Genomic DNA, 17,593 nt, shown 5'->3' with positions numbered 1-17,593 from the left:
TGCTCTGAAAGAGAATGAGTTCATGTAAGATCAGAACTAGCAGTCCATTGTTAGGCACATGAGAGGGTGAATCCGGGTTTGCTTCTGTCTTTCAGGATTTTAGAATATTTGATTATTTCTTCTGTTGACTGCCCCAACCTGCCTACTATAATGCAATGAGAAGGCCACCTCCTTTCATCCACCTTTGCTAGGATATTAGGCTACTTAAAATCAGACCCTGTGAATGAATCTCTTTTTTTTCCAAATTAGTCTTGCTGTCAGAGAGCAGTTGTAAATGCTTTTACAAAGAATTCCAGTACCACTTGGTAGATAAGTTGAATTGTTAATAATGCTCACTGTAGCCATATCCCTTAAAGAAAATATTTGGATTATGAAATCAAGGTAACAGGGCTTTGAGCATCAGGAATTGCAACTGCTGGGGTGAAATATGCTTTTCTTTGTACTTTCTCTGAATAATGTGATTGTTTGTGATACAGCCAGTCTAAGACTTATGGAAATAGCTTCTCAGCTGGTGTAAACCAGCACAGCTGTGGTGAAACCAACAAGCTCTGCTTGTGTATACCACATTACAACTTGGCCCTTGATGTCCATAGGTAGATGTTTCCTTGCTTTTAAGTGGTCATGTTTTGTACGTGCTGTGGGTAAATACAGGGTTGTCAGCAAACTAATGCAACCCTAAGCATGTTTCTGACACAGGATTTTCCTTTCAGGCTGTACTTACTTGAGGGAAACACTCCTCAGGTAAGTGGAACATGTTGGAGAATTGAGTGAAAGAGTGAAGGGGAATGGTGGTGCCTGGCAAGTCCAATCTGAGTAGACATTACAGCACCTCAGACCAAGGCGAAAAAGTGGGCAGGTCACAAATGTTGGCCTTTGTGTGAGACTTGACAGTGTTGTACGGAGGCAGGACATCATGAAGCAATGATGTAGTGTTCCTGCTTTGTACCACTCTGGAGAGAGACTTTCAGCTCTGGGCACTAGAAGCAAAAAAATGCAGAGAAAACTTGGAAGGTAGTAAGAGAAGAACAACAAAAATGATGACAGAGCTGGAGGGATTGTTTTTATGAGGGAAGATCAAAAGAACTAAATATGTGGAGCTTGGCTAAGTGATGACTAAGAAGGGAACATGAAAACTAGCTACAACTGTTTGAAGGATATAAACACTAGAGGTGAGCAAACAGCAGGGAGAAATAGTCTATGAATTTGAAAGTCATTTTCAGTTCAACCATGTTTCCACCCTTTAGTGCTCACTTTCTGTTAAGACTTGTACTTTACTGAAAGCATTTTCAGGGAAAAGCACACTTGAGTAGTTCAAATGCTTCAGTATCTACAAGGGAGTTCTGAAATGTAAGTTCAAGCTTAAAATGTGAAATTTGCTTTACCTTGCATAAGTCACCTAATGCTAATCAACAATATGCAAATTTCCTGTATCGCAGGGCAAATACATGGGATGAAACCTATACTTTCAGTTTTACATGGTACCTGTGTCCTTCCCTGATGGATTTACTTAGTTAACTGAGCAATGCAGGATAGGTTCCAGCTGCCTTGTATCAGCTTTGCACAAAAAGGTGAGGCATTTGCTCTTGTTGATAGTCTGTATTTTATAAGTGGTATGATTTGCATGTTGATCTGTTGCGGGAGGTATTTTTTTTTTTGACAGTGGTTAGAAGTGACTAGAGCACAAAATGTGTGTTACATATATGAGGGCCCTTGGTGCAGTGCTGTGCAGATGTGCTCGTGCACTGCAAGGGAGGTTTTCTGTAACTTGTTTGTGGGCAATTAATAAGCCTGGAAAGGTGAATTTAGCTTCTGTGACCTCCATGGATAGTTAGCGCAATTGAAGTAAGAGGAGTTTTAAGAAAATGTTGTATTAATGGTGAAATTTTCTCCTTCTGGAGGTCTATTTGTCATTTAAAGCACTTGGGCAAAGCAATGGAAGCAGGTGCTGGGCAAGCCTCAGGTGAACTGACTAATTTGGTAAGTCATTTTCAACTTTGGTGATTTGTGAATTCAGGCATTAAATTCTGTGTTAATACTCATCAATAGACTTGTCTACGCATCTTTCCCTGTTAATGCAGGATTGATGCGTGCTGCTCAGCAAATGACAAGAAATATACGGTCAGCTGTGTAGACACACTCTTTAAGGAAATGCCTCTCTGGAAATGACTGTGTGTATGTACGCATGCATCAATCCATACTGTACACAGAAACTACAGGCATTGACCTATGCAAACACACACCAAATTATCGCTTCCTATAAACAAATTAGCATGCTTTAAAAGGTGAAAAGCTCTATAAAATTGTCTGCCCTGTTGTTTATGGCATGAGCAGAGGATGCACTACATTACAGAGGAGCTCACATTTCTCTCTTCTCCCCCCACCCCTCTCTAAATGGACGTGTGCTCCGTCCGTTTCACCATTGTTCCTGCCAGCCCGATCCCAGCAGGGGTTCCCTAATTAGCAATCTCTTCATTTCCAATCAAAGCACAAAGCGGCCCCAAAAGCCTCTCTTTATGAGGGAGCTGAGCGGTGGCTGGGGACGTGGAGTGGGATAATTGCCTTCGCCACTGGCAGCAGTAAGCAGCCTGGCTAATTCATTATTGTAATAACTTTGCTTGTCCTTGGGGAGGGGGGGCTAGGGTGAGGAGGACTGAGCCTGGCGGTGCTAGCTGAGGACAGGGGGAAGGGGGAATCCAGCCAGGATTGAGGTAGAAGGTGGGGACAATTGGCAGGAAAGGAGAAACTATTTGAGATTATTTTTTTTTGCCCTCTGTCCCCCCTAAATACTTTGAGGAGGATGTTAATTTATGGCATGGCAGACACTGCTCCCTCAGCAGGACTGCCAAGGGCACCCTTCTGCTCTGCCCTTGCATTCACAGAGGGGGCATCCTGCAAAGGCACATAACGTGGTCCCAGGAATGCCGGGGAGGCTGAGGCTTGGGGGGTGAGGAGGGCTCAGGGGTTGTCTCTCTTTCTGAGTAGGAAGAGTAGAGGCTGCAGCCTTGAGATAAGGTTGAATGATTCAGCTGCCCACACCCAGCAGTCTGTGGCATTCGGTGATGTGCAAGAAGTCACGAGTCCTTGCGAGGAGTCTGCTGTGCTGTGTTTATTCCACACAAACAGGAGTTTACAAATCTGTGGCAGAGTTTTCTTCCTATCTGTTGTCTCTTTAAAATACCTTTAATCACTTATCTACCTTCGTGTGGGCTGTAGCTTTGACTTCACTGGGGCACTGTTGGCTTCCAGTAGCAACCAAGGCTCTGCCCTTGTGAACAGACCACTAGGCTGAGATGCAAACAGCTGCTAGGAGCTGCTAAAGGGAATAGGCAGAGGTGATGATTGCTTATTACATTCAAGTAATCAGGAAATATCTGTGGTGTGGCCCAGTAAGCTGTTTAGGTTGGTTGTTTTTTTGAAATAGGTATGTGTTTGAAGTAGGTAAGACCAGCCATATATTTCTGGACCCACTGCTGGTTCTTTTTTTTTTTTTTTTTTTAGTTCTTCTTTGTCCTCATCTCAAATTGGTGTGGCAAGGTCTTGGCTACACTAATTGACTGATAGGACAGCTCCTTTTCCAGATCACTTTGAGCTGTTACTGCTGTGTACATTCACTGAGCTCATCACTCTGCTACTGTCACCATTCACGTTCCTGCAGTGAGATAGCTGATGATGTAGTTATGCATTTTACTGCCAAAGTTGTGTTTTTTTTTTTTTTCAGTGAAAATTATTGTTTCTGACATGAAGTAAAACAAAAAAAACAATGGCATCAAAGTGCAAGTGTCAAACATACAGCTTTGAATGTGGCAGGAGCAGTTTCCCATTAAACTACAGCACTGTATTAATAAACACCCCATTCTGGAGCTATTTGTGGTGCAGTGGTGTTATGGAGAGGCACATAGAGGAAGTCCTCAGCATGATGTGCATTTTGAAAATTTCCCAAAGAATTTTTAGCTGTCTAAGATGCAAAATGCTTTCAGGGAGACAGATGCTTCTGGGGTAGTTGTCTGAGATGCTGGAGGCTTAATAGATGCTTGCAGAAGAACTTATAGTTGATTCCTGTGACCTAATTCCTGTGGCCAGTGCTGTTTTCCTGTCTCCCTTGTGCTAGTTGCTGTCTGATGGGCTACTCCACCTCTCAGCCAGATATTCACCCTCTTGGAGTCTGTGCTGCCTGCGGCCAAATGAATATCAGCTCAGCTGACAAGCAAGAATAAACTTCCTCTGCCCTGTACCAATGTGCATGAGCAGTCCACAGTGGTGATGCTGAAGTCCCAGGAGAAAATGTCTTTATCATTATTTTATTATTTTCATGATCAGTGGTGTAGTCTTGGTTAAGTTGTGCTGCTTGCTGTCTAATGTAAGTGCGGTCCGGGGAAAGGTTCAGATGGGCCTGTGAGTGAGCACAACAACTATCAGGGGATTTCAGTCACTTGCTCTGTGTCCTGCTCCTGGATCCCTTCTGTCTAAGGGTCATTGTAGCAGTGATGGGGGAGTTGTACCTCTCACAGCTTGTCTACTTCATGTGCTGTTACTGCTGTAACTCATTGGGTTGAGGTGAGCTCCTACGTATACCTGTCTGATAAAAATGGTACATCCCCATTTGTACATCTGTGAGATTCTCAGTTGTGTGGTATGTCCTACACTTGCTTTGCGTTTTTTTGCTCCAGCCCTTGGACAGCACCTTAATGGTTTAGAAAGTGTGCTGGCCAAGGGTTAGAGCCAGACACTCAGTTTTCTTTCCTCATGTTTCCAGCTGCTTGGGAATGAGGATCATCTTCAATCTCCTTCCTGATGCTTTAGGAAGCTAAAGGCCTTTTGGTAAATAAACTGGGAACAGGTGCTTGAAAGGGCTGAAAGACATCTGACATGCAGCACGCTGGCATAAGATTGATGGGATGTCAGGATATGGGCAAAGATGGATGAACTGGAGTAACGATGGGCAGTTTAGTCTTGACTTCTCTTCGCTTTTAGTCCAAGACCCTAAATCGTTGCATCATTAGCAATTGCTTCTGGAGAGGTAAGAAATTTGTGGCAATGGGCATGAGAAGGAATATTAATGATCCAATTTCCAGCTGGGTTCCACTCCAAGGCCTCTCTGGGTGACGTGCATTTTTAATCATAACAAACCAGGATGAGAAGTTGTTTGCAGTGAGGCAGTCCTGTATGTGGAGCCACACTGTGTGACACCAGCTCAGACCTCTGCCTGCTGCTCGGAGGAGGCTGTTGCGAACAGCTCTGCTGTAGGCTGGGCTGGACTGTGTCTGTAGTAAAACCTGGAGCGCCTCAGAATGCATCCATGGAGGGAGTCTAGTAATTGTCTTGAATGGCCTAAACCTCTTGACCAGAAGAAATCACTGAATTCAACTGGAGCTTCTGATCAAAACTGGCCCCAATCCCAAAAGGGCAGCAATACAATTCCTAAATGTTAGAAAGCCTTGTGCTAACACAATGCTGAATTCCCTGTTAGCCAGTTTCTACAGTCTTGATGGTTTCTCTGCAAGAGTCATCTCACTTGTTTCTGTTTCTAGGAGGTGATTTCTCTGTCTTTCAGGGGAATGCAGTCTGGCTGGGTGATGTGCCCAACAGCAGCTTTGATCCTTTCAGTCTTGGACAGTACTGAGAGAATTTGGGAGAACCTTTGAGGTTTTCTTACCTTCTGAGATATTTTTCATTCTGAACTTTCAGCCACAGAGAACTCTTCTGTACTGCTCTAGGTGCCCATCATTGCATGACTCAAGCAGTCAGGAGCTGTTTGTGAGGGACATGAAGCCCCCTCACCTATGACTGAGTATTCTGCGCTCATGTAGCAGTGGGACATGCAGCTCTGTCCTTGATATGCATTTGCCTGCTGCCTACCCTAACTTACATGTTGAGCTTCGAGCTCCCTGTCTCAGGACAGGCCCCTGTTTACTTTTCTATTATCTTTTACTCTGTCTTGGTGACTATAATTCCTTTGTCTGTAGGATTAAATGGCTAATAGTCACACCAGCATTCTCATCCCACAATTATCTAGTATACGTGAGAATATGGCGTAGAAGCACAGCCTTTTTGTGGCAGAGGTGTCTGATAATGTCTCTGTCAGAAGAATCAGCTTAGCTTTCTCAATACAATCCTTACAGTGCGCATTAAGCAGGACAGTCAGTCCATCTAGCAGAGGGCAGAGGTGCTACAGGTACTCTCACTGTAATACAGGGGTTTTGCGAGGAAGAAATACTTGTCTTGCAGCTCCCCATGTGTGTTTTAAGGCCAGAATTAAGTATTGACTTTCCTGTTGTTCTTGCCAACCATTCAGTTGCTCCCCTATTATTTAGTGTTCACTCAAACTAGGGAAAAAGTACTGCATATTTGGACCTTTTGTGTGTCTGGGAGAGGAAAGACGGTTGGTGTTTGATATCCCAGTGCTCTAGCCTGTTATTTTCAAGTAAACAAGGTGGAGGATCTGGAAGAGAGAATAGAAAAAGCCATCCTGGCTTTTTTTTTCCCCCCCCATTAAACTGGGAGCTAGTGTTCTCTGGGATGGTCCGTGCTGACACAGCCATTTGTGTTCTGTTGGGTGGAGTTAGAGCATTGCTGCAGAAGGATGGGATGCTGTCTGTCAGAAAAGGAATTTCTGAAAGAACATAGACACCTGCAAAATAAGAGCCAGGCAGGCCACTCGGGTCTGCCCCAGCTCCTGCCTGCCGCAGTGCCAGGGGAAATGCCAGCAGCCTGAAGACTTCTCGTTTGCTTCAGAATAAAAGTTATAGGTTTCATGTAAGAGCTGTTTCACCCGAGGAAGGGAATTCACTGAAGTGGCTGAGGAGGGAGTGGGGAAGGGATGGGAGGAGCTGCCTTTCAACATCCAGAGTAGATGCTGCCTCTGGCATAAGTGCCCTGGTTGGAGGACAGATCAAGGGGTTTGGACATGTTGTGTGCACGCAGCAAGTCTGGCCCTGAGAGAGGCACCCTTCCACTTGGCAAAGCTGCCTCGCTGCTGCTGCTTGATGCCCAAGCAGCCAACATGCCTCCTCCACAAAAGGTTTTGGTTTGAAATGGTGAAAACTGCAGTTCTACATGTGTGAGTGTGTGGGGATTGCACGAACAGTGGTCCCTTCCCTCTGTGTGTGTGTGACAAGTCGATGTAACTTGTTGTGATTTTTTTTTTTTACAATTGTTTTTTGGTGAAGATGGATACCATTTGCTGAGATGGGTATTTGTTGCCCAGGCAAATCTCCCAGTGTATTTTCAGCAGCTGTACACGATCTCTGTGTGCGGTAGGTATGTGTGTGTGCATGTACATGCTTGTGTATGCCTTTATTTCCATGCTCCAGCTGCCTGCCTCTGATTTAAGGGCAGGTTTTATTCCCCAGCTGCCTCAGGGCTCCTCTTTTCTGATTGCATTAAAGTCTCCGTAATTCTCCCCTCATTAATGATTGGCATATTTTTACCTCTCACTAAAGGAGCTTGGAGGCAACTCCCGTGGGGCCCTGCTCGCCAAATGAAACAATTTCATCCTGCTCCAGAAACGCATTAAAAAGGGTTTGTCAGGATCTTATCGCTAGTTAGGGAAAGCTAATCAAATTACTTCTATTTATTAGCTGCTGCAGCAATGTGTCATTCCATCAAGTACAGGTACTGGGACAGGCGGGGATTGCACGGAGAGCTCTGTGCACTCAGTGCTGCTGTCTTGTTCTGCACAGCACCATCTCTTGCCAAGGGAGGCTGCAGGGCCAGGAGAGGCAGTGAGCTTCCCTGTAACAGTGCTGCTGCCACCATTCCCACCAGGATTCCCCTCTGCTGCCCTTCTTCACTCATCTTTTCCAGAGCAATCTCCAAAGTCCCTTTTCAGTAGCACCTTTGGGCACGTTGCTGCTGCATTTGGTTGACCTCTTCTCGCTGTTACGGATAACATTGTGCTATGGACTATTTGTTGTGAGCTGTTTGGGGATTTATTTATTATTTTTTTTGCACAAGTTTAACTCAGTATTAAACCAGACCAGGAATGATTTGTTATGTGGTTTATCTTTGGACCTGGGGGCTTACTGACAACAGCGGGGCAGGACTGTGGCATTTCAGAAAATCATAACCATAGGCATTACTTACCTTATGAGTTTTTAATGAAATTTATTTTTCAACTTTTGTATATTTTTTGATGCGTATGATCTAGAAAGGTAATGAAATTTGAGGAACTAGGAAAGAAAACAATTTTTTTGTTTGTTTGTTTGATTTTTTTCTTTTTGGTTTCTTTTTTGGGGGGATAAGTTCCAAGGACCTAGCTAAGATCCTGAGAGCACCAGCTGTTGCTGGACTGATGCTGATCGCATGAGCAGGAGTGGTTTGTGGAGCAGGAGGTGTGAACTCAAAAACTTTTTATTGATTCCACATGTGGAACATGCTTTTCCTACATGCACAATGCACTTGTATTTTCAACCATATACACACCCCATTCTTGCACATGATCCTAGTCCCCAGGATGAGTGTACCTCCTGTGGGCATGCTCACAAGGGATGTGGAAGCAGGTGCCTGAAATACACTTCTAAACTTTAGAAAATATAAGTCTGCTTCTATTCCTTTACTATTTCTTTCATTTTGAAACTAAGCAATTTCATTGCTTATATTTGGATAAACATGAGTGTGCCAGTGAAAACGTGCATGTTTCCATGTAAAATGAGTCTCGGAAAAAAACACAAGAATAAAATCATTTAGCTGATGTATTTACATGAAGTGAAGTGTGTCTAAATAGAGGTATGGTGATTCATGATGATGATATTGCTGTGCATTTCGTGCAAACCTTTGCTGTTTTATTTTGTGCATATCAAGAACATCACCTTAGCACAAAACCCTGGCAGAGGAGTGAAAGTGTGCTGTTCCCATGAGTGTCTGTGTGGACACAACGGTGTGCACTTGGTGCTGGCTTCATTCTGAGCAGTTCTGTGCTGGTTTTCAGCGTTTTGCAGTGTATGTACACATATACACACGTTGGATAGAAGTGATGGAGTGGGTAGAGCTCTGGCAGCATTCTGGTACTACAAGCAGTGATTTCTGGAGCTTGGGTTGGTGGGGGACACATAAATCCCCCAGCTGCTATAGCTGTGTTAGTTCTGCGTGGTGTGAGGGGCTGCCAAGCTGCAGGGGCTCTGGGTGCTGTTCCCAGGAGCAGCACCGTAGCAGGATGAGTGGGGAAGTCTTGCCCACCAGCCCCGTGCAGTGAGCCAGGCTCCAGCATCCTCATTACCTGCACAGTTCAAAAGGCAGGCTGGAGCGGTCCATCACGTCCCACAAAAGGCTGTATCGATTGGTCTGCCGGAGCATTTCCCGGGGTCCTTTATATCTCTCTGCCTCGTCGTCAGTAATGAAGAGGCCAAGCGCGGGGAGAGTCAGCAGATTCCCAGCTGCTGGGATTTCTTCATCTTCTCATCAGGATTTTAATTAGACACGTCCGAGAGGGCAGCACCGTGTGAGGGCGGGCGGGAGCTTTATCAAGCAGGCCACATCTTTAATTACTGTTTACTGACAGATAACAAGGGGGGGGGGAAGGGGGGTGGTGGCAGAGATGGTTGTAGGGGGAAGCAGGGAAAGGACAGCAGTCCCCAGAGTGTGCACTCAGCAAAGGAGAAAGCCTTTACTAGGGATCAAGTGGAAATTGTTCCCCCTCCCCATCCTGCCATGCTGTTTACCTGTTACCAAAGTGAGAAAAGTTCCCTTTGCCCCTTTCCTAGGAGGCACGAGGTAGATCTGAAAGGTGTGAAGTGGTAAGGGCCAGAGATGTAAGGAATGAAAAGTGTAAGTTTGGCTAGAGAAAAAGGGCAGCCGTGTGGGTTTTCTGACACCACACAGTAGGATGCAAAATCATTTCCTCCTCCTTCTGTTTGGGATCACTGTTTTGTCCAAAAGAAACCTTCTTCTGTCTTTCCATGTGTCCTCAGCACTGGTGGCACAAGAGCAGTCTGTGAGAGCAGCAGCCACAGAGCAGATTTCTTCCTTGCTCTTTCATGGGCCAGCTCTCCACTTGATGTGAAACCTCTTCAGTCATCCCTCTTCTGACTGGCCCCAGAACTCACATCTCCCCCCAGCTCATCTCCTTCCCTACAAGGTGTGTTTTGACGCTGTTTCTAACCCTGGCTGTGCCTGGCTGCTCTGGTGGATCTGTGCTCCCTGGCTAGGCCGGCCCTCTGGGCCCTGGGAGGCTTGCAGTGGAGCGCAGTGACTGATATCCTGAGCTGGTGATCTGAGCTCAGCTGCCTGCCGCTCTCCAGAACTTTCCTCTGAAGTTCTCGCCGCAGCCTAGGCAGTGTTTGTGTCCACTGGAAGGTAGTCTGATGCTTCCAAAATGTTGCTGCGCTGCCCAGCATGGAAAACTGGGCCTGAGCCAGAGCTGGCTTTCCCTCGGTGCCCACAGACTCCCCGTGCTCTGAGCACAACAAGATCTGGAGGATGTGCTTGGGATCAGCAAGGACTCAGTAATTGGACTGTTGTTCTTTCATTTTGCTACGCAGTAGCGAGCAGATTATAGAGCCCACATGTTATAGATTTCCTGTCATCCCTCATGAATCAAGCTCCACTGTCTTATTTACTGTCGGCCAAGGCCTGTGAATAACATCACCAAGGGATACGCTCTCACGCAGTTGTGCAAACACAGTGCAGAGCAGTTGCATGTGCCTTTGGGCTGTCAGTATGCCTTCCCCCACACAACACTTCACCAAGGCTTTATGGAAGAAAAGGTTGCCGTTTCCTATCTGTGCAGAATGGCTCCTGGCCTCCGTGGGAGCTGTTTGTAACACTGGAGGCAAACCTTTGTTATCCTAATGATGTGAAGTTCCAAAAGTTATAACTCGATGGCGTTGCTCCTGTGCAACTCTAGTCATTCTGTATGCTCTCTGTCCTGCATGTGCCAAGGAGGTGGACTTGCAGTGTCCTGGGAGCTGGTTCATATGAAATCTGGCATGTCGTCACTGCTTGTCAGCAAGAGGAGATTGGTTTGTGCTCAGGGCAGGACACTTTTTTTTTTGTTTTTTTGGAACTGCAGTGAGGCATGGCTACTGAGTCAGCTGGAGTCCCCTAGAAGAGAAGGGAAATTTGGCTTGTCTGCCACAAGCCAGCCTGCTGGCTGCAAAACCTGTGGCCTTCCAAGTGATAAGCTTAGAGACCTGGAGAGATGAAATTGGAGGGACTGAGGTACTAATTTGTTTTTGTTTAGGCTGGTTAATATTTCTTTCATTGAAATCTAGATATTAGACAGGGGCTGGGGAATGCCTCTTTAAATTGTAAGAGGCTCTGTCCAGGAGGAAGCAATTAAGCTGTTTGCTATATCTATTGTTCTTAGAGCTGGAAGTAAATGGGCTTTGAGTGCAGTGTGGGAGATTTCAGTTCTACGTTACAAAGTTTGTGTTAGCAACAATACAGAAGCATTAGAACACAGACTGGGAAATGCTGGAAGTTTTTTGGAGCAGGCTGAAAAAACATCTGTCAACATAATGCTGCTAAGGCTGATCCTCAGTTGGGACAGAGGTACGCAGCAACCAGCTGACCTGGTCCTTGCCTTATATCCCGTGACTCTAAGATGTGTATGATCTTGTGACCAGCTGACGCAAGCCTGAGATGGGTGCAGGTGTGTGTATCAAATAAGTGCTAGCATCTATAAGCTACCTGGATAATATATGAAGGAGTACCAGCACTTTGCTAACCATCACAGGCCTGACATCCAAATGCTAATATAACCAACCATGGGAAGTTTTAAAAAGAGATGGCAGCAGGACTCTTTCTTGTTTAAGCATCTTCCTTAGTTTTTACCTTCAAATCTGCAGCAGAGACTACTAGCACTGCATTTTTCTACTAGTACTCCCTGTAAAATTTCATTTAAGCTGTTCATACCACTGCCTAGCTTTAGTCATTACCTTACGCATTTTCTATATCTCTGACAGATTTGTTTGGGGAAAACTTTTGTCAAAAATAACATGTGTTTTAAAAGACAAAATAGGGTTTATTCGGTGTTTTTGGATTTTGCCTTCCTTCTGTGTAGAAATAATTCAAGAAGATTTCATAAAGCTCAAAAATTACATTTTGAAGCCCCACTGGATGGACAGACAGGACTGTGTCAGGTGATGGGATATCAGTAAGTGGGGCCACCAAAGTAATGGGAAGATGGGGCAAGGAGAACGGGCAAAAAGGTGAGGAGGGGTAGTAAAAAAGTGAGGAGGGGTAGTGAATGGTCACAGGCAGCTGTTGAACAAGCAAGCTGGGAATGCACATTGTAGGGGAATGGTGTTTGGGGAGGTGAGATGAGAGCAAAGGGGAAGGGTTGGGGTGAGGAGGCAAAGACAATGAAGAGAGTGGGCTGGGATGGTCTGGATTGGAGAAAAAGAGGCACAACTTGGGTTGAATGGTCAGCAGAGCCTCTGACTCATTATTCCTCGGTAGTCATCAGTGTCTGAAATTCACCTGGTGCTTCATGCTGCTCATGTTACTCTTCACAGAGGAGAATGACCTACTCCTGCAGCCTGTTTGCTCCATTACCTTGGTAATAGCATAATAGGTCTGTCTTTTCTGATAACCCACAGAAATGTCATTGTGATGCATTGTGAGGGATTATTATTTTATTTTTTTTCTGTGAAAGAAACAACAAACTGAAAAGAGCACTCTGAAGGGTGCTAACACAAGAACTGGAAGGTGGAGAAAGGCCAGTTATACTCTGTACGTTTCTGTCAACCTAACTGTGCGTCTTACACAACTCAGGTTTTAGCAACATATCCTCTATGCTATTTCTTCCACAGGACCCCTGCCTCATTCACTGCGTGTGATGGACCTACTCTGAGATAAATCAGAGTTGCACGGTGAAAGAGACCATCTGTAGGACCCCTGCCTCATTTGTCAGGTGTGTAGTGAGTGAGACAAGGGACGGCGGGAGAGAAAGAGAAGCTTTTATGGCTGAGGCAGAGAAATTCTGACCTGGCAGTTGACTTTCTCTCTGACCATTTCTGTATGATAGTCTTTAAGTTTTTTAAGCAGCTGTTGTGCCAGTGGGTGTTTAATTGTGCGTTCCCTGTTTTATAGCGAACCTTTTTTGATCTCAAAGGACCTACTTTACAGAAGCAGTGAGTGCTTACAGCTGCAGATGAAGTGAATGGGAATCCACTAGCACAGTGCTATACAAACACAGGTCAGTCATGCTGTGTATGTCTCAGACTCGGCACCCAGAATTAGCAAACACCTTTCACAGTGGTCCTCAATTATTCACCCATAAAATGGGAATAAAAATACCCCCTCCTTTCATAGGGGTGTGTGAAAATAAATGATCTTGGGATGGTGAAGCCCTTGGACAGTGTAATGATAAGCCCAAAGAAAAACACATGAGGAAATGAGTAAATCTCCAGAGCCAGGTTTGAATAATGTGTAGTAAATAAGGCCTGGGGCCACACCAGTCACTCTGAGCAGAAAACAGTATTTCAAATAGCTGCTCTTTGCATGGACACAATCCTTTCTGAGTGCAGACTGAGGTGAGATCCTGTGGGGAAAAATATGATCGTGTAATTAATGTCTGTAAAATAATGTGCATGTACCCAAGAGCTAGGAGTGTTCCTCACTTGTAGTAAACACAATTGTCATTTTCTAATTCTTAACTGCATTTGTAGTGTGCCCTATTTAATGCACAGTTTTTTTTGTTTTGTTTCGCTGTTCCTGTTGTACTTGACAAATTTATGTGCTGTAAGATGGTGTTGTCCCAGCATCTCTGCTTGGAGGAAGTGTTTCTATTTTGTGTAGTTGCAGCTAATTGCAGGTAGTCAAAACCTGTTCATCTTAAATAGTATGTAATCCCCAAGTTGTAATATCTACCATGTGTATCTACCATGTGTATCTACCATGGGGTGCAACTTCATGTGGAAGACAGATCTCGCTGTAATTTGGCTTCATGAGCAAAAATGACACCCAAATACTGCTGTTCTGAAGAGTAAAGGAATCAGAGACAATCTGAGATCTTAAAACCCACTAACAGGAATTAAAAGAATAAAAACCCACATAATTTTCCTATGCAGCAATATGCAAGAAAGGAGAATGTCATTAGGGCTATGAAATGATGTGAAAAGTTGTTGCTATAGTGGTAGGAGGAAGAATGACAAAACTTGAGCTCTTAGTGAAAGTACACAAAAAAGTAATTATCAAAATACCTATATTTAGATAATCAGTCATCAAAAATGAGGTTACGTACATGTTTAGGAACACGTTTATGGTGACCGGAATGGTAATGGAGTAGTGTTAAAACTTACTGAGTTGAGGATTTGAATGTTAATAATGCTAGGATGGTTGGTGTCCAAACCCAACACTGGTTAACCTTTCTGTGCCATGTCTAGTATTTGCTATGTTTGCAAGGAAAATGGTATGAGTAGTGCAAGAAGTGTAGCTGTGACACATAGCCCCGAAGTTTTGTTTGTAGCAAGTAGAATTGTCTATTGCAAGTGTCTGAGAACTGACCATAAAATCTTTTATATTTTCACCTCTTTCCCTTCTCACAATTTCAAACACTGGAGGAGGATTCATTGGCCTATTTTGGCTGCAGAGTGTGAAGCCTCTCTCAAGTATGGCTAGTGTCACTGTTGACCAGTTGAATTGGAAAGCACTATTTCCCACATGTACTGCAGATAATGGTTCATTCTGTGCATTAAGCAAGCCAATCCTATCAAATATGCTTTGGACTGAATGAGAGTTCCTTGTGCAGGGGTTTAACTGCTTGATTTTCACTCTTTTATCAGAAAAAATGTTGTTATTGGTTTAAAGAGGACAGAACAAAAAGTGATGCCAGGATACCCAAGAGCAGGAACTCTGACAAAAATCCCTGCAGGCAGGACCTGGCACTAGTGGCCAAAGGAGAGAGGAAAGAGCAATTAAAGAAGGAATACAACAATCTGTTCTTGTGGTGGTCAGACAGCAAATGCAGCATGTGTGCTGGGTGGGAGCCATCAACGAGAGCTGGTTTTCCCGTGGGACGCACAGACCTGGACTATCAAAGCAAGCTGGGGCTGAGGCAAATGGATGTTATGCCAGACGTGTCAGCAGAGCTGGCCTGCTTTGCATAGGTGCCTGATCTTACTTGGCATGCTTTAAGCTCTCTTTTCTGAATGCCAGGGTGCAATATGACCCTTATGATTAAACCCTAACTGCTGTGTTCTCCCCGTATGATGTAACTCTGGGGTATTATTTCTAACCTATGCAAAAGGGAAGGCGATGCACAAAGCAGCATGTTGCCAGGTGCATGGCTCCTGAGCATGTCGCTTCAGTCACAAGACTGCTCCTTGCCAGTGAGCGGAGGAAGAGAGGCTGTGGGGGCCCTGCGTTCCCAAAGTGAACTGTCTTTCCCTCCAGTTGTATTATTGGCAGTGCTAGTGCCCAAAAACTTGGGCACATCAGCTCTGAAAGCATCATCTTGAGGCATCTCTGCACAGCAAGCACCTGCCCTCTGGAAAAATGGCTTAGGACAGAGCAGGGAAAATGAGCCTGCAAACAAGGGCTGGTGCCCCCCACCCTGCTGAAGCTGTGCAGGGGTAAGGCGAGGCCTTGACACTGCAAAAAGCTGTGTGCCCAGAGGGTGCGATCCTTACCATGCTCGCAGGCAGGCAGGCTGGACTCTCATTCTTTACAGACCTGCCAAGCGGAAAATGTTTATTTGCTGCTCTGGATCCATGATCTAGGAGAAAAGAATAAAAGTGATTTAACCTCCAGTGTGAGAAAATCACCTGACTGAGCAGGACACAGAGGACAAATAGGACAAAGGGCCTTACCTTGCCCGGACAGGAGGGATGGGGAAAGAGAGGGGAGACACAGGATCAGATTCATTAATAATTATTTATTATTAATCTTCTAATTTTTCCCTTGCTCAGATTCCCTGATTGCTGGAAGTGAAGACTCCTCCAACTGTCTGGGTGAATCTGACATTGACTCTGTCTTTGAGATGGGGAGCACCCTCTGGTGGTTAAGGATAATCTGACATTTCCCGGGATTGGCACCCATCATCCCTGTAAATCGCAGGAGTTTAACTGGACAGGAGGCTTGGGCTGGCTTCCTGTTGCTGCTGTGATGATGGATGTGTGGGGCACAAATGCTCTCTTTGATTTTCTGACCCTGGAATCCGAGCTGACCCCTTGGGAAGCCTTTTTGCTGTGTGAAAAACAGCGCAGGGTGTCTGTGCTCACCCTGCCCTGCTGTCGGGCAGAAGCTCATATCCAGCCTCATCCTGCTTCCTCGTGGTGAGGGGGCAGGTAAAGCACAGTTTGGTTTATTAGCCCCAGTAAGCACAAAAGCCAGCACAGGGATTGCTGTTCCCTGAGTCTGTCCTCTTCATCGTGCCTCCCAAAAGCACTCATCTTGTGTTCAGAGCTCTCCCCAATCCAGCTCTGGTTGTTTTTGCTCTGCATAGGTGCTGAAGCAGAGTACAGTCCATCACAGGGAGCACAGGAATTCAGCTCAGGTTTCCCTTCTCCTTCCCTAAGTGGATTAACAGGCTGAGGGGATCGTCTCTGCCTGCCTGACTCAATCTTCATTAGCTAACATGTTTCACCAGCCGCAGTCACATCCTGGGCTGGAGAGCTGTTTGACAGGAGCGGATTCTGGCCCCAGCCTCCCACAAAGGCTGTTGCGTCTTCTGGAAGGGTTTTCTTGACAGCAAGGCTCTGTGAGCTGCCCTGGGAGGCAGGGATGTAGGGCTAGAGTGCTGCAAGATGGGCAGCCTTGCTCTGTGCGCCGTTCACTTTAACCAATTTGCATCCTCTGCTGACAGAGAGCCCCGAGCCCCTGTGTAATGCAGGTACTGTACCTGAAAACATTCTGTGTCTCTGGAGATACACCCATGTGTTTTTTTTCCTTATGTTTCCCAACCATGGGAGGATCTTGAATATACTGGGATATCCCTGAAACTTTCGTTAGTTGGCTGTCACTTCTAGATACCCCTTCTTGGGTGCAGTATTTCCTAACAAGCTGCGTGCAGCTATCTCCTCTGCCCCTTCTTCTCGGTGCTGCTTTGTGGTACTCATTAATAGGTGTTATACCCTTGCACAGGCAGTATTTTATTTTGTAAGTGATGCCACTTTCTCAGTCCGGAGAAGATCTGTTCTACACAGGGAAGCTGTACACTTAAACTTGTATCGATTTTGAGACAATCCATTTAAACTAGTGAAAATCCAAACCACGGATGCTCTCCTGCCAGTTTGAGGATACTTCATTTGGGCTCATTAGATGCCTAAACAGGTTTAGTTTCAGTAGTAATGAGAGCCTTTTGCACATTTAGAGCTTAAAATAATCTATTTTAAATTGTACCTTGAATTATACTGCAGTCACATCATGCAAAGAAAGCCTGCAAAGAGAGGAGGCAAACACTGGACGTCTCTAATACCAGTGCCACTGGGGGAATCCTGTGCCCAGCAGTACAGAGGTAATGTCACCCATGCAGAGGCCTGAGTGTACCTTAGCAGGAAGGAGAGGCCTCCTCCTGGCTGTCAAAGGCATGTCAATAAGTACAGATTAAGCCTTGGATTTCTGCAAAATTGAGACTCTGTGAAAGCACAGAGCATGCTGCAGAAATTACTGTGACTGAAAGATCTCAATGGGAAGTGTTTCACAAGGAAGCGAA

General features: G+C 45.3%; 1 protein-coding gene across 6 annotated transcripts in view; it reads left to right on the top strand.

Moving 5' to 3' along the window:
* The window catches only part of ESRRB (estrogen related receptor beta), a 132,569-nt gene that overhangs the window by 22,153 nt on the left and 92,823 nt on the right, over positions 1 to 17,593 (top strand). Inside the window, exons 2-3 of one of the 6 annotated variants that reach the window (XM_084520862.1) lie at positions 12,750 to 12,850; positions 13,030 to 13,135. The exons of 4 other annotated variants lie outside the window; for them this stretch is intronic. The gene's annotated coding sequence lies outside the window, so the exon portion shown is untranslated. The remainder of the gene's footprint in view (positions 1 to 12,749; positions 12,851 to 13,029; positions 13,136 to 17,593) is intronic. One more of the 6 variants, XM_084520864.1, reaches the window with a different exon arrangement.

The sequence above is a fragment of the Aythya ferina genome, assembly GCF_964211825.1.
Source record: "Aythya ferina genome assembly, chromosome: 5".
NCBI lineage: Eukaryota > Metazoa > Chordata > Aves > Anseriformes > Anatidae > Aythya > Aythya ferina.
This window is presented reverse-complemented; position numbering and strand designations above follow the sequence as displayed.